The following is a 14951-nucleotide window of genomic DNA, read 5'->3' on the forward strand; positions in this document are numbered from 1 at the left end:
CTTATCATCAAGGATGTGATAAAATATTTTTCTAAATTTTGATCTTATAATAATAATAAATAATTCTAAAAAGTTATATTTTGTGAACTTTCAAGATTTATCTAACGAGTTTTTGTTGTAAATTATTTCTAAATTGTAAAACAGTTCTACCAAAAAATAAAAATAGAATGTGAAACAAAAATCATGATGGCATGGATGACATGCATATAAAAATAGGTAAAATATTTTATCCATATAACATGTACACATGTACAAAGTGTTATCTTAAAATAATCTGCATAAAATTTCAGTATACAAACTCCCTGGCTGTGTAAAATTCCCCTTACTTTATTTCATGTCGTATTCCGTATTGCAATATTTAGTTTCAGTCCAAGTACGGTTAAAATTCTTATATTGAATGAAAATTTTTGGTTCACTTTTTTTCCGAAGTAAATGTGCACATTTAAATTTGGACAAACATTATATATAAGTAAATGATAAACATTTAAAAAAAAATTGTAATTATACTTGAGATTAAACAGTCAATGTTTTAAGAAAATGTTTGCATGTCATCTGTCTTTATTTCTTCAAATAATTAAATTTATTAAAACCCTTAACCATGTTAACATAACATATTTGTAAACCGATTAATGTTTCTTAAAATAAAAAATAAAGTCGGCAAACAAATAAGGCAAAGTTTTGCAATATGTAAATCATAATTTATAAATAAAAACAAAACTAAATATTAAACTGTAATATTTTTAAAGTGAACAGCATAAAAATAAGTATCCACTTGGACTGAAATTTGCAATGTGGTGGTGGGTGGGGAATGCAGCCAAGATTATGAAAATCTTGCCAGTCACAAGCCTGGAAGGAAGGTAACTTCAACATATAAATGGAAGTGACCTTCTAAATGCAGAGTGAACCACCATAAAAGAAAGAATAAACTAGACATGTGGAAGAGAAGTTTATATATGCATATTAAAATAAGATGTCACTGATGTGGTATGCCAATGAGACGACTCAATGTCAAAAACAAATTCACAAAGAACTTAGCAACCAAATGTCATTGATGCCTGCAACATGGAGCAAAACCCATACTGTAATGTATAAGCTAAGAAAGATCTGAGATTATGGAAATGACTAATGTTAAACAATTCAATAAAAAAAATATGAAATTATGAATAAAAGAAGTGTAGTACATAGATTAAATGATAAAAATCAAATTAATGAACAATGATTACTTAAATTGTTAAGTACACAGGAGTTGTACCATATATTTAATTATCACTGTGTATTTACATAGATGCCAACCCCTTTTTTGTGCAATCGTGCGTTAAAAAAAATTGACATTTCAGTTACAAATGCAATTTTTTTTTCAGTTATCACAGTAATTCATTTTTTGTTAACATAAGCATACTATAAAAAACTTGATTTAAAGTGATGGGTAAATGTTTTTCTTTATTTTAATATGAAAACTAGACAAAGTTGATGAGCAATTAAGTGAGGAACAAAGACTTGTAACAAAAAGTTTTCTATTAAAATACCTGTTTGTTTATTTTTACATATGTAAATTAACTGTTTCAACTTACTGTCAATGCAAATCTCAATTGCCTGAAGTTATGTTTACAATATTAACAATACCCATATTATTACAGTATTGATTTTATAAGACAGTAAGACTCAAGTTAAGGAAACTCAATGAAATTTTCAGGACCAAAAGATTGTCCCAAATTTCTTTTATTTGCAGCATAAGCACTTGCTCTGCTGAGATCCTAAAAACCAAATACAACATGTACAGGGTAGTTAGTAGGGGAAAGGAAAATCATTTCAAATGCTTTACTTAACTATCAATGGGAATCTAACAATAAATAGATAAATCATACTTTACATGTACAAAGTCCTGAGAAACCTAAATATGTTTTATATTCTGAATCACTCACACGCTTACACCTCCGTAACAATTCATACAATAAAGCGTCAAAATGATCACAAGATTATTTAAAGGACAAAAGCGGTTCAGGACCAACAATGAATAGAAAAACGTAAATAGTAAAGGTGGCACGGTAGTATTTCCTGGCCCATAGGGATAATGATAGCCTTTTTAGAATTTTCACCACTTTCTAACACTGCAAAAAAATCTACATTCACACTTAACTGAAGTACTTTCATTTTACTATTCAGAAATGAATTTGAATATGTATCATGACCGTTTACTTTTTTTGCTATTTTTAGAAACCTAAGGCCACTAGTAATTTTAGGTCTTTTATGGTGCAGTGAATACAAAATTTAAAAAAATTCTCAAAAATTCATTTTCATCTGTATGTAAAATTATTTCATATTTTTCTACACCTGATTCATCCCTCAGTTTGAGAAAGTATGTTCAGTTGATACTGTATTTTTTGTCCAATCACACTGTTTAGATACATTTACCTAAGTATGGTACACAAAAGAGCAACCTAAATTCTGGAATGCAAATACTACCGTGCCACCTTAACCAAGACATAACAAACTTGAAACCAGTCATGACACCTATGATGCATAGACTTCTTACTTTGGAACATATTACAATAAAGAATACTAGTCTGCACTCATTTCTTATAAAAAAAAATGAAACATTACATCCCTACCCCATCTGGCAGATTTTCACTTTTTTTCATCTTACCATTTTTACTTAAGAAGTGAACAAAACCCAAATATATGATGTTTCAAATCAACACAGAAGTCAAACATGGTGATTTAGGAGGAATTATTGGATTGCCAACTCTGTTTATGGTTAATCTGAGTAAAAGAAACAGTTTAATCACCAAATCATGAAAACTGATATTAAAGTCCATTCCACATTTTACAGCATGTCTTACATTACTTTAAACATTTTCAGATTATGAGGGCAATACAACAAGAGTCTTTAGATTGCAGTTAACTATTATTCCGTAACCTGTTTGACAATACATGTACTAGAATACATCTCTAAGTTGACTGTTTGTCTATTTCTCATGTATGCATTAAGTTAAATTATGTCCCCTTACATAATCAATTTGCATTTATTGTGCTTTTCACTGTCAGAAAATCTTAACAACTAATGGTATTTGCATGAAAAATGAATAAACCATTTAATCTTGCTGATATAGCATCATAAATACATTCTTTGTCAAAAATATTGTCTATTCAATGTACAGAAACCCCTATTTCTATCTCTATTTCATACCAATATGAGAGCTAAATGAATAAGTAAGGACCCCTTATCCACTTACTGGTTCCCCAAAAGCTCCTACTGGTGTCATGTTACATCAGAACTACTAATTAAACCTTAAGAAAGCTAGTATAGCTGTACTTATGTTGAAAAAAATAAGAAATTATGCAATTTATTTATTTCGGTGAAAATAATAGGATGAACATGCAACCGTAGAATGTCGCGTCTCAAATTTCAGTGGTTGCACATGTGTCAGACACTGCGAAAAGTTAAAGCGAGCATTTATAATTAAAAATGTATTGCAAGTTACATAAAAATAATGAAGTTCTACTTTCTATGAAAATTTTTACATTATTACCTACAGATCAGGCAAAATTTGCTGAATCATCAATTTTTACTCTCAGGGGTGGAATTTAAGGCTTGTTTTATCATAGTTGCCCTTAATCAACTTTTTATTGATAAACTTACAAATTGCATAGGTAAAAACAAAGTTCCTTCATTGATTTAGTGTAAAAATATATATCCCCCTTAAGGTGGCACGGTAGTATTTCCTGGCCCATAGGGATAATGATAGCCTTTTTAGAATTTTCACCACTTTCTAACACTGCAAAAAAATCTACATTCACACTTAACTGAAGTACTTTCATTTTACTATTCAGAAATGAATTTGAATATGTATCATGACCGTTTACTTTTTTTGCTATTTTTAGAAACCTAAGGCCACTAGTAATTTTAGGTCTTTTATGGTGCAGTGAATACAAAATTTAAAAAAATTCTCAAAAATTCATTTTCATCTGTATGTAAAATTATTTCATATTTTTCTACACCTGATTCATCCCTCAGTTTGAGAAAGTATGTTCAGTTGATACTGTATTTTTTGTCCAATCACACTGTTTAGATACATTTACCTAAGTATGGTACACAAAAGAGCAACCTAAATTCTGGAATGCAAATACTACCGTGCCACCTTAACCAAGACATAACAAACTTGAAACCAGTCATGACACCTATGATGCATAGACTTCTTACTTTGGAACATATTACAATAAAGAATACTAGTCTGCACTCATTTCTTATAAAAAAAAATGAAACATTACATCCCTACCCCATCTGGCAGATTTTCACTTTTTTTCATCTTACCATTTTTACTTAAGAAGTGAACAAAACCCAAATATATGATGTTTCAAATCAACACAGAAGTCAAACATGGTGATTTAGGAGGAATTATTGGATTGCCAACTCTGTTTATGGTTAATCTGAGTAAAAGAAACAGTTTAATCACCAAATCATGAAAACTGATATTAAAGTCCATTCCACATTTTACAGCATGCCTTACATTACTTTAAACATTTTCAGATTATGAGGGCAATACAACAAGAGTCTTTAGATTGCAGTTAACTATTATTCCGTAACCTGTTTGACAATACATGTACTAGAATACATCTCTAAGTTGACTGTTTGTCTATTTCTCATGTATGCATTAAGTTAAATTATGTCCCCTTACATAATCAATTTGCATTTATTGTGCTTTTCACTGTCAGAAAATCTTAACAACTAATGGTATTTGCATGAAAAATGAATAAACCATTTAATCTTGCTGATATAGCATCATAAATACATTCTTTGTCAAAAATATTGTCTATTCAATGTACAGAAACCCCTATTTCTATCTCTATTTCATACCAATATGAGAGCTAAATGAATAAGTAAGGACCCCTTATCCACTTACTGGTTCCCCAAAAGCTCCTACTGGTGTCATGTTACATCAGAACTACTAATTAAACCTTAAGAAAGCTAGTATAGCTGTACTTATGTTGAAAAAAATAAGAAATTATGCAATTTATTTATTTCGGTGAAAATAATAGGATGAACATGCAACCGTAGAATGTCGCGTCTCAAATTTCAGTGGTTGCACATGTGTCAGACACTGCGAAAAGTTAAAGCGAGCATTTATAATTAAAAATGTATTGCAAGTTACATAAAAATAATGAAGTTCTACTTTCTATGAAAATTTTTACATTATTACCTACAGATCAGGCAAAATTTGCTGAATCATCAATTTTTACTCTCAGGGGTGGAATTTAAGGCTTGTTTTATCATAGTTGCCCTTAATCAACTTTTTATTGATAAACTTACAAATTGCATAGGTAAAAACAAAGTTCCTTCATTGATTTAGTGTAAAAATATATATCCCCCTTAACCAAGACATAACAAACTTGAAACCAGTCATGACACCTATGATGCATAGACTTCTTACTTTGGAACATATTACAATAAAGAATACTAGTCTGCACTCATTTCTTATAAAAAAAAATGAAACATTACATCCCTACCCCATCTGGCAGATTTTCACTTTTTTTCATCTTACCATTTTTACGTAAGAAGTGAACAAAACCCAAATATATGATGTTTCAAATCAACACAGAAGTCAAACATGGTGATTTAGGAGGAATTATTGGATTGCCAACTCTGTTTATGGTTAATCTGAGTAAAAGAAACAGTTTAATCACCAAATCATGAAAACTGATATTAAAGTCCATTCCACATTTTACAGCATGCCTTACATTACTTTAAACATTTTCAGATTATGAGGGCAATACAACAAGAGTCTTTAGATTGCAGTTAACTATTATTCCGTAACCTGTTTGACAATACATGTACTAGAATACATCTCTAAGTTGACTGTTTGTCTATTTCTCATGTATGCATTAAGTTAAATTATGTCCCCTTACATAATCAATTTGCATTTATTGTGCTTTTCACTGTCAGAAAATCTTAACAACTAATGGTATTTGCATGAAAAATGAATAAACCATTTAATCTTGCTGATATAGCATCATAAATACATTCTTTGTCAAAAATATTGTCTATTCAATGTACAGAAACCCCTATTTCTATCTCTATTTCATACCAATATGAGAGCTAAATGAATAAGTAAGGACCCCTTATCCACTTACTGGTTCCCCAAAAGCTCCTACTGGTGTCATGTTACATCAGAACTACTAATTAAACCTTAAGAAAGCTAGTATAGCTGTACTTATGTTGAAAAAAATAAGAAATTATGCAATTTATTTATTTCGGTGAAAATAATAGGATGAACATGCAACCGTAGAATGTCGCGTCTCAAATTTCAGTGGTTGCACATGTGTCAGACACTGCGAAAAGTTAAAGCGAGCATTTATAATTAAAAATGTATTGCAAGTTACATAAAAATAATGAAGTTCTACTTTCTATGAAAATTTTTACATTATTACCTACAGATCAGGCAAAATTTGCTGAATCATCAATTTTTACTCTCAGGGGTGGAATTTAAGGCTTGTTTTATCATAGTTGCCCTTAATCAACTTTTTATTGATAAACTTACAAATTGCATAGGTAAAAACAAAGTTCCTTCATTGATTTAGTGTAAAAATATATATCCCCCTTAAGGTGGCACGGTAGTATTTCCTGGCCCATAGGGATAATGATAGCCTTTTTAGAATTTTCACCACTTTCTAACACTGCAAAAAAATCTACATTCACACTTAACTGAAGTACTTTCATTTTACTATTCAGAAATGAATTTGAATATGTATCATGACCGTTTACTTTTTTTGCTATTTTTAGAAACCTAAGGCCACTAGTAATTTTAGGTCTTTTATGGTGCAGTGAATACAAAATTTAAAAAAATTCTCAAAAATTCATTTTCATCTGTATGTAAAATTATTTCATATTTTTCTACACCTGATTCATCCCTCAGTTTGAGAAAGTATGTTCAGTTGATACTGTATTTTTTGTCCAATCACACTGTTTAGATACATTTACCTAAGTATGGTACACAAAAGAGCAACCTAAATTCTGGAATGCAAATACTACCGTGCCACCTTAACCAAGACATAACAAACTTGAAACCAGTCATGACACCTATGATGCATAGACTTCTTACTTTGGAACATATTACAATAAAGAATACTAGTCTGCACTCATTTCTTATAAAAAAAAATGAAACATTACATCCCTACCCCATCTGGCAGATTTTCACTTTTTTTCATCTTACCATTTTTACTTAAGAAGTGAACAAAACCCAAATATATGATGTTTCAAATCAACACAGAAGTCAAACATGGTGATTTAGGAGGAATTATTGGATTGCCAACTCTGTTTATGGTTAATCTGAGTAAAAGAAACAGTTTAATCACCAAATCATGAAAACTGATATTAAAGTCCATTCCACATTTTACAGCATGCCTTACATTACTTTAAACATTTTCAGATTATGAGGGCAATACAACAAGAGTCTTTAGATTGCAGTTAACTATTATTCCGTAACCTGTTTGACAATACATGTACTAGAATACATCTCTAAGTTGACTGTTTGTCTATTTCTCATGTATGCATTAAGTTAAATTATGTCCCCTTACATAATCAATTTGCATTTATTGTGCTTTTCACTGTCAGAAAATCTTAACAACTAATGGTATTTGCATGAAAAATGAATAAACCATTTAATCTTGCTGATATAGCATCATAAATACATTCTTTGTCAAAAATATTGTCTATTCAATGTACAGAAACCCCTATTTCTATCTCTATTTCATACCAATATGAGAGCTAAATGAATAAGTAAGGACCCCTTATCCACTTACTGGTTCCCCAAAAGCTCCTACTGGTGTCATGTTACATCAGAACTACTAATTAAACCTTAAGAAAGCTAGTATAGCTGTACTTATGTTGAAAAAAATAAGAAATTATGCAATTTATTTATTTCGGTGAAAATAATAGGATGAACATGCAACCGTAGAATGTCGCGTCTCAAATTTCAGTGGTTGCACATGTGTCAGACACTGCGAAAAGTTAAAGCGAGCATTTATAATTAAAAATGTATTGCAAGTTACATAAAAATAATGAAGTTCTACTTTCTATGAAAATTTTTACATTATTACCTACAGATCAGGCAAAATTTGCTGAATCATCAATTTTTACTCTCAGGGGTGGAATTTAAGGCTTGTTTTATCATAGTTGCCCTTAATCAACTTTTTATTGATAAACTTACAAATTGCATAGGTAAAAACAAAGTTCCTTCATTGATTTAGTGTAAAAATATATATCCCCCTTAAGGTGGCACGGTAGTATTTCCTGGCCCATAGGGATAATGATAGCCTTTTTAGAATTTTCACCACTTTCTAACACTGCAAAAAAATCTACATTCACACTTAACTGAAGTACTTTCATTTTACTATTCAGAAATGAATTTGAATATGTATCATGACCGTTTACTTTTTTTGCTATTTTTAGAAACCTAAGGCCACTAGTAATTTTAGGTCTTTTATGGTGCAGTGAATACAAAATTTAAAAAAATTCTCAAAAATTCATTTTCATCTGTATGTAAAATTATTTCATATTTTTCTACACCTGATTCATCCCTCAGTTTGAGAAAGTATGTTCAGTTGATACTGTATTTTTTGTCCAATCACACTGTTTAGATACATTTACCTAAGTATGGTACACAAAAGAGCAACCTAAATTCTGGAATGCAAATACTACCGTGCCACCTTAACCAAGACATAACAAACTTGAAACCAGTCATGACACCTATGATGCATAGACTTCTTACTTTGGAACATATTACAATAAAGAATACTAGTCTGCACTCATTTCTTATAAAAAAAAATGAAACATTACATCCCTACCCCATCTGGCAGATTTTCACTTTTTTTCATCTTACCATTTTTACTTAAGAAGTGAACAAAACCCAAATATATGATGTTTCAAATCAACACAGAAGTCAAACATGGTGATTTAGGAGGAATTATTGGATTGCCAACTCTGTTTATGGTTAATCTGAGTAAAAGAAACAGTTTAATCACCAAATCATGAAAACTGATATTAAAGTCCATTCCACATTTTACAGCATGCCTTACATTACTTTAAACATTTTCAGATTATGAGGGCAATACAACAAGAGTCTTTAGATTGCAGTTAACTATTATTCCGTAACCTGTTTGACAATACATGTACTAGAATACATCTCTAAGTTGACTGTTTGTCTATTTCTCATGTATGCATTAAGTTAAATTATGTCCCCTTACATAATCAATTTGCATTTATTGTGCTTTTCACTGTCAGAAAATCTTAACAACTAATGGTATTTGCATGAAAAATGAATAAACCATTTAATCTTGCTGATATAGCATCATAAATACATTCTTTGTCAAAAATATTGTCTATTCAATGTACAGAAACCCCTATTTCTATCTCTATTTCATACCAATATGAGAGCTAAATGAATAAGTAAGGACCCCTTATCCACTTACTGGTTCCCCAAAAGCTCCTACTGGTGTCATGTTACATCAGAACTACTAATTAAACCTTAAGAAAGCTAGTATAGCTGTACTTATGTTGAAAAAAATAAGAAATTATGCAATTTATTTATTTCGGTGAAAATAATAGGATGAACATGCAACCGTAGAATGTCGCGTCTCAAATTTCAGTGGTTGCACATGTGTCAGACACTGCGAAAAGTTAAAGCGAGCATTTATAATTAAAAATGTATTGCAAGTTACATAAAAATAATGAAGTTCTACTTTCTATGAAAATTTTTACATTATTACCTACAGATCAGGCAAAATTTGCTGAATCATCAATTTTTACTCTCAGGGGTGGAATTTAAGGCTTGTTTTATCATAGTTGCCCTTAATCAACTTTTTATTGATAAACTTACAAATTGCATAGGTAAAAACAAAGTTCCTTCATTGATTTAGTGTAAAAATATATATCCCCCTTAAGGTGGCACGGTAGTATTTCCTGGCCCATAGGGATAATGATAGCCTTTTTAGAATTTTCACCACTTTCTAACACTGCAAAAAAATCTACATTCACACTTAACTGAAGTACTTTCATTTTACTATTCAGAAATGAATTTGAATATGTATCATGACCGTTTACTTTTTTTGCTATTTTTAGAAACCTAAGGCCACTAGTAATTTTAGGTCTTTTATGGTGCAGTGAATACAAAATTTAAAAAAATTCTCAAAAATTCATTTTCATCTGTATGTAAAATTATTTCATATTTTTCTACACCTGATTCATCCCTCAGTTTGAGAAAGTATGTTCAGTTGATACTGTATTTTTTGTCCAATCACACTGTTTAGATACATTTACCTAAGTATGGTACACAAAAGAGCAACCTAAATTCTGGAATGCAAATACTACCGTGCCACCTTAACCAAGACATAACAAACTTGAAACCAGTCATGACACCTATGATGCATAGACTTCTTACTTTGGAACATATTACAATAAAGAATACTAGTCTGCACTCATTTCTTATAAAAAAAAATGAAACATTACATCCCTACCCCATCTGGCAGATTTTCACTTTTTTTCATCTTACCATTTTTACTTAAGAAGTGAACAAAACCCAAATATATGATGTTTCAAATCAACACAGAAGTCAAACATGGTGATTTAGGAGGAATTATTGGATTGCCAACTCTGTTTATGGTTAATCTGAGTAAAAGAAACAGTTTAATCACCAAATCATGAAAACTGATATTAAAGTCCATTCCACATTTTACAGCATGCCTTACATTACTTTAAACATTTTCAGATTATGAGGGCAATACAACAAGAGTCTTTAGATTGCAGTTAACTATTATTCCGTAACCTGTTTGACAATACATGTACTAGAATACATCTCTAAGTTGACTGTTTGTCTATTTCTCATGTATGCATTAAGTTAAATTATGTCCCCTTACATAATCAATTTGCATTTATTGTGCTTTTCACTGTCAGAAAATCTTAACAACTAATGGTATTTGCATGAAAAATGAATAAACCATTTAATCTTGCTGATATAGCATCATAAATACATTCTTTGTCAAAAATATTGTCTATTCAATGTACAGAAACCCCTATTTCTATCTCTATTTCATACCAATATGAGAGCTAAATGAATAAGTAAGGACCCCTTATCCACTTACTGGTTCCCCAAAAGCTCCTACTGGTGTCATGTTACATCAGAACTACTAATTAAACCTTAAGAAAGCTAGTATAGCTGTACTTATGTTGAAAAAAATAAGAAATTATGCAATTTATTTATATTGGTGAAAATAATAGGATGAACATGCAACCGTAGAATGTCGCGTCTCAAATTTCAGTGGTTGCACATGTGTCAGACACTGCGAAAAGTTAAAGCGAGCATTTATAATTAAAAATGTATTGCAAGTTACATAAAAATAATGAAGTTCTACTTTCTATGAAAATTTTTACATTATTACCTACAGATCAGGCAAAATTTGCTGAATCATCAATTTTTACTCTCAGGGGTGGAATTTAAGGCTTGTTTTATCATAGTTGCCCTTAATCAACTTTTTATTGATAAACTTACAAATTGCATAGGTAAAAACAAAGTTCCTTCATTGATTTAGTGTAAAAATATATATCCCCCTTAAGGTGGCACGGTAGTATTTCCTGGCCCATAGGGATAATGATAGCCTTTTTAGAATTTTCACCACTTTCTAACACTGCAAAAAAATCTACATTCACACTTAACTGAAGTACTTTCATTTTACTATTCAGAAATGAATTTGAATATGTATCATGACCGTTTACTTTTTTTGCTATTTTTAGAAACCTAAGGCCACTAGTAATTTTAGGTCTTTTATGGTGCAGTGAATACAAAATTTAAAAAAATTCTCAAAAATTCATTTTCATCTGTATGTAAAATTATTTCATATTTTTCTACACCTGATTCATCCCTCAGTTTGAGAAAGTATGTTCAGTTGATACTGTATTTTTTGTCCAATCACACTGTTTAGATACATTTACCTAAGTATGGTACACAAAAGAGCAACCTAAATTCTGGAATGCAAATACTACCGTGCCACCTTAACCAAGACATAACAAACTTGAAACCAGTCATGACACCTATGATGCATAGACTTCTTACTTTGGAACATATTACAATAAAGAATACTAGTCTGCACTCATTTCTTATAAAAAAAAATGAAACATTACATCCCTACCCCATCTGGCAGATTTTCACTTTTTTTCATCTTACCATTTTTACTTAAGAAGTGAACAAAACCCAAATATATGATGTTTCAAATCAACACAGAAGTCAAACATGGTGATTTAGGAGGAATTATTGGATTGCCAACTCTGTTTATGGTTAATCTGAGTAAAAGAAACAGTTTAATCACCAAATCATGAAAACTGATATTAAAGTCCATTCCACATTTTACAGCATGCCTTACATTACTTTAAACATTTTCAGATTATGAGGGCAATACAACAAGAGTCTTTAGATTGCAGTTAACTATTATTCCGTAACCTGTTTGACAATACATGTACTAGAATACATCTCTAAGTTGACTGTTTGTCTATTTCTCATGTATGCATTAAGTTAAATTATGTCCCCTTACATAATCAATTTGCATTTATTGTGCTTTTCACTGTCAGAAAATCTTAACAACTAATGGTATTTGCATGAAAAATGAATAAACCATTTAATCTTGCTGATATAGCATCATAAATACATTCTTTGTCAAAAATATTGTCTATTCAATGTACAGAAACCCCTATTTCTATCTCTATTTCATACCAATATGAGAGCTAAATGAATAAGTAAGGACCCCTTATCCACTTACTGGTTCCCCAAAAGCTCCTACTGGTGTCATGTTACATCAGAACTACTAATTAAACCTTAAGAAAGCTAGTATAGCTGTACTTATGTTGAAAAAAATAAGAAATTATGCAATTTATTTATTTCGGTGAAAATAATAGGATGAACATGCAACCGTAGAATGTCGCGTCTCAAATTTCAGTGGTTGCACATGTGTCAGACACTGCGAAAAGTTAAAGCGAGCATTTATAATTAAAAATGTATTGCAAGTTACATAAAAATAATGAAGTTCTACTTTCTATGAAAATTTTTACATTATTACCTACAGATCAGGCAAAATTTGCTGAATCATCAATTTTTACTCTCAGGGGTGGAATTTAAGGCTTGTTTTATCATAGTTGCCCTTAATCAACTTTTTATTGATAAACTTACAAATTGCATAGGTAAAAACAAAGTTCCTTCATTGATTTAGTGTAAAAATATATATCCCCCTTAAGGTGGCACGGTAGTATTTCCTGGCCCATAGGGATAATGATAGCCTTTTTAGAATTTTCACCACTTTCTAACACTGCAAAAAAATCTACATTCACACTTAACTGAAGTACTTTCATTTTACTATTCAGAAATGAATTTGAATATGTATCATGACCGTTTACTTTTTTTGCTATTTTTAGAAACCTAAGGCCACTAGTAATTTTAGGTCTTTTATGGTGCAGTGAATACAAAATTTAAAAAAATTCTCAAAAATTCATTTTCATCTGTATGTAAAATTATTTCATATTTTTCTACACCTGATTCATCCCTCAGTTTGAGAAAGTATGTTCAGTTGATACTGTATTTTTTGTCCAATCACACTGTTTAGATACATTTACCTAAGTATGGTACACAAAAGAGCAACCTAAATTCTGGAATGCAAATACTACCGTGCCACCTTAACCAAGACATAACAAACTTGAAACCAGTCATGACACCTATGATGCATAGACTTCTTACTTTGGAACATATTACAATAAAGAATACTAGTCTGCACTCATTTCTTATAAAAAAAAATGAAACATTACATCCCTACCCCATCTGGCAGATTTTCACTTTTTTTCATCTTACCATTTTTACTTAAGAAGTGAACAAAACCCAAATATATGATGTTTCAAATCAACACAGAAGTCAAACATGGTGATTTAGGAGGAATTATTGGATTGCCAACTCTGTTTATGGTTAATCTGAGTAAAAGAAACAGTTTAATCACCAAATCATGAAAACTGATATTAAAGTCCATTCCACATTTTACAGCATGCCTTACATTACTTTAAACATTTTCAGATTATGAGGGCAATACAACAAGAGTCTTTAGATTGCAGTTAACTATTATTCCGTAACCTGTTTGACAATACATGTACTAGAATACATCTCTAAGTTGACTGTTTGTCTATTTCTCATGTATGCATTAAGTTAAATTATGTCCCCTTACATAATCAATTTGCATTTATTGTGCTTTTCACTGTCAGAAAATCTTAACAACTAATGGTATTTGCATGAAAAATGAATAAACCATTTAATCTTGCTGATATAGCATCATAAATACATTCTTTGTCAAAAATATTGTCTATTCAATGTACAGAAACCCCTATTTCTATCTCTATTTCATACCAATATGAGAGCTAAATGAATAAGTAAGGACCCCTTATCCACTTACTGGTTCCCCAAAAGCTCCTACTGGTGTCATGTTACATCAGAACTACTAATTAAACCTTAAGAAAGCTAGTATAGCTGTACTTATGTTGAAAAAAATAAGAAATTATGCAATTTATTTATATTGGTGAAAATAATAGGATGAACATGCAACCGTAGAATGTCGCGTCTCAAATTTCAGTGGTTGCACATGTGTCAGACACTGCGAAAAGTTAAAGCGAGCATTTATAATTAAAAATGTATTGCAAGTTACATAAAAATAATGAAGTTCTACTTTCTATGAAAATTTTTACATTATTACCTACAGATCAGGCAAAATTTGCTGAATCATCAATTTTTACTCTCAGGGGTGGAATTTACGGCTTGTTTTATCATAGTTGCCCTTAATCAACTTTTTATTGATAAACTTACAAATTGCATAGGTAAAAACAAAGTTCCTTCATTGATTTAGTGTAAAAATATATATCCCCCTTAAGGTGGCACGGT

This window comes from Mytilus galloprovincialis, chromosome 9 (assembly GCF_965363235.1).
Source record: "Mytilus galloprovincialis chromosome 9, xbMytGall1.hap1.1, whole genome shotgun sequence".
NCBI classification, from domain to species: domain Eukaryota; kingdom Metazoa; phylum Mollusca; class Bivalvia; order Mytilida; family Mytilidae; genus Mytilus; species Mytilus galloprovincialis.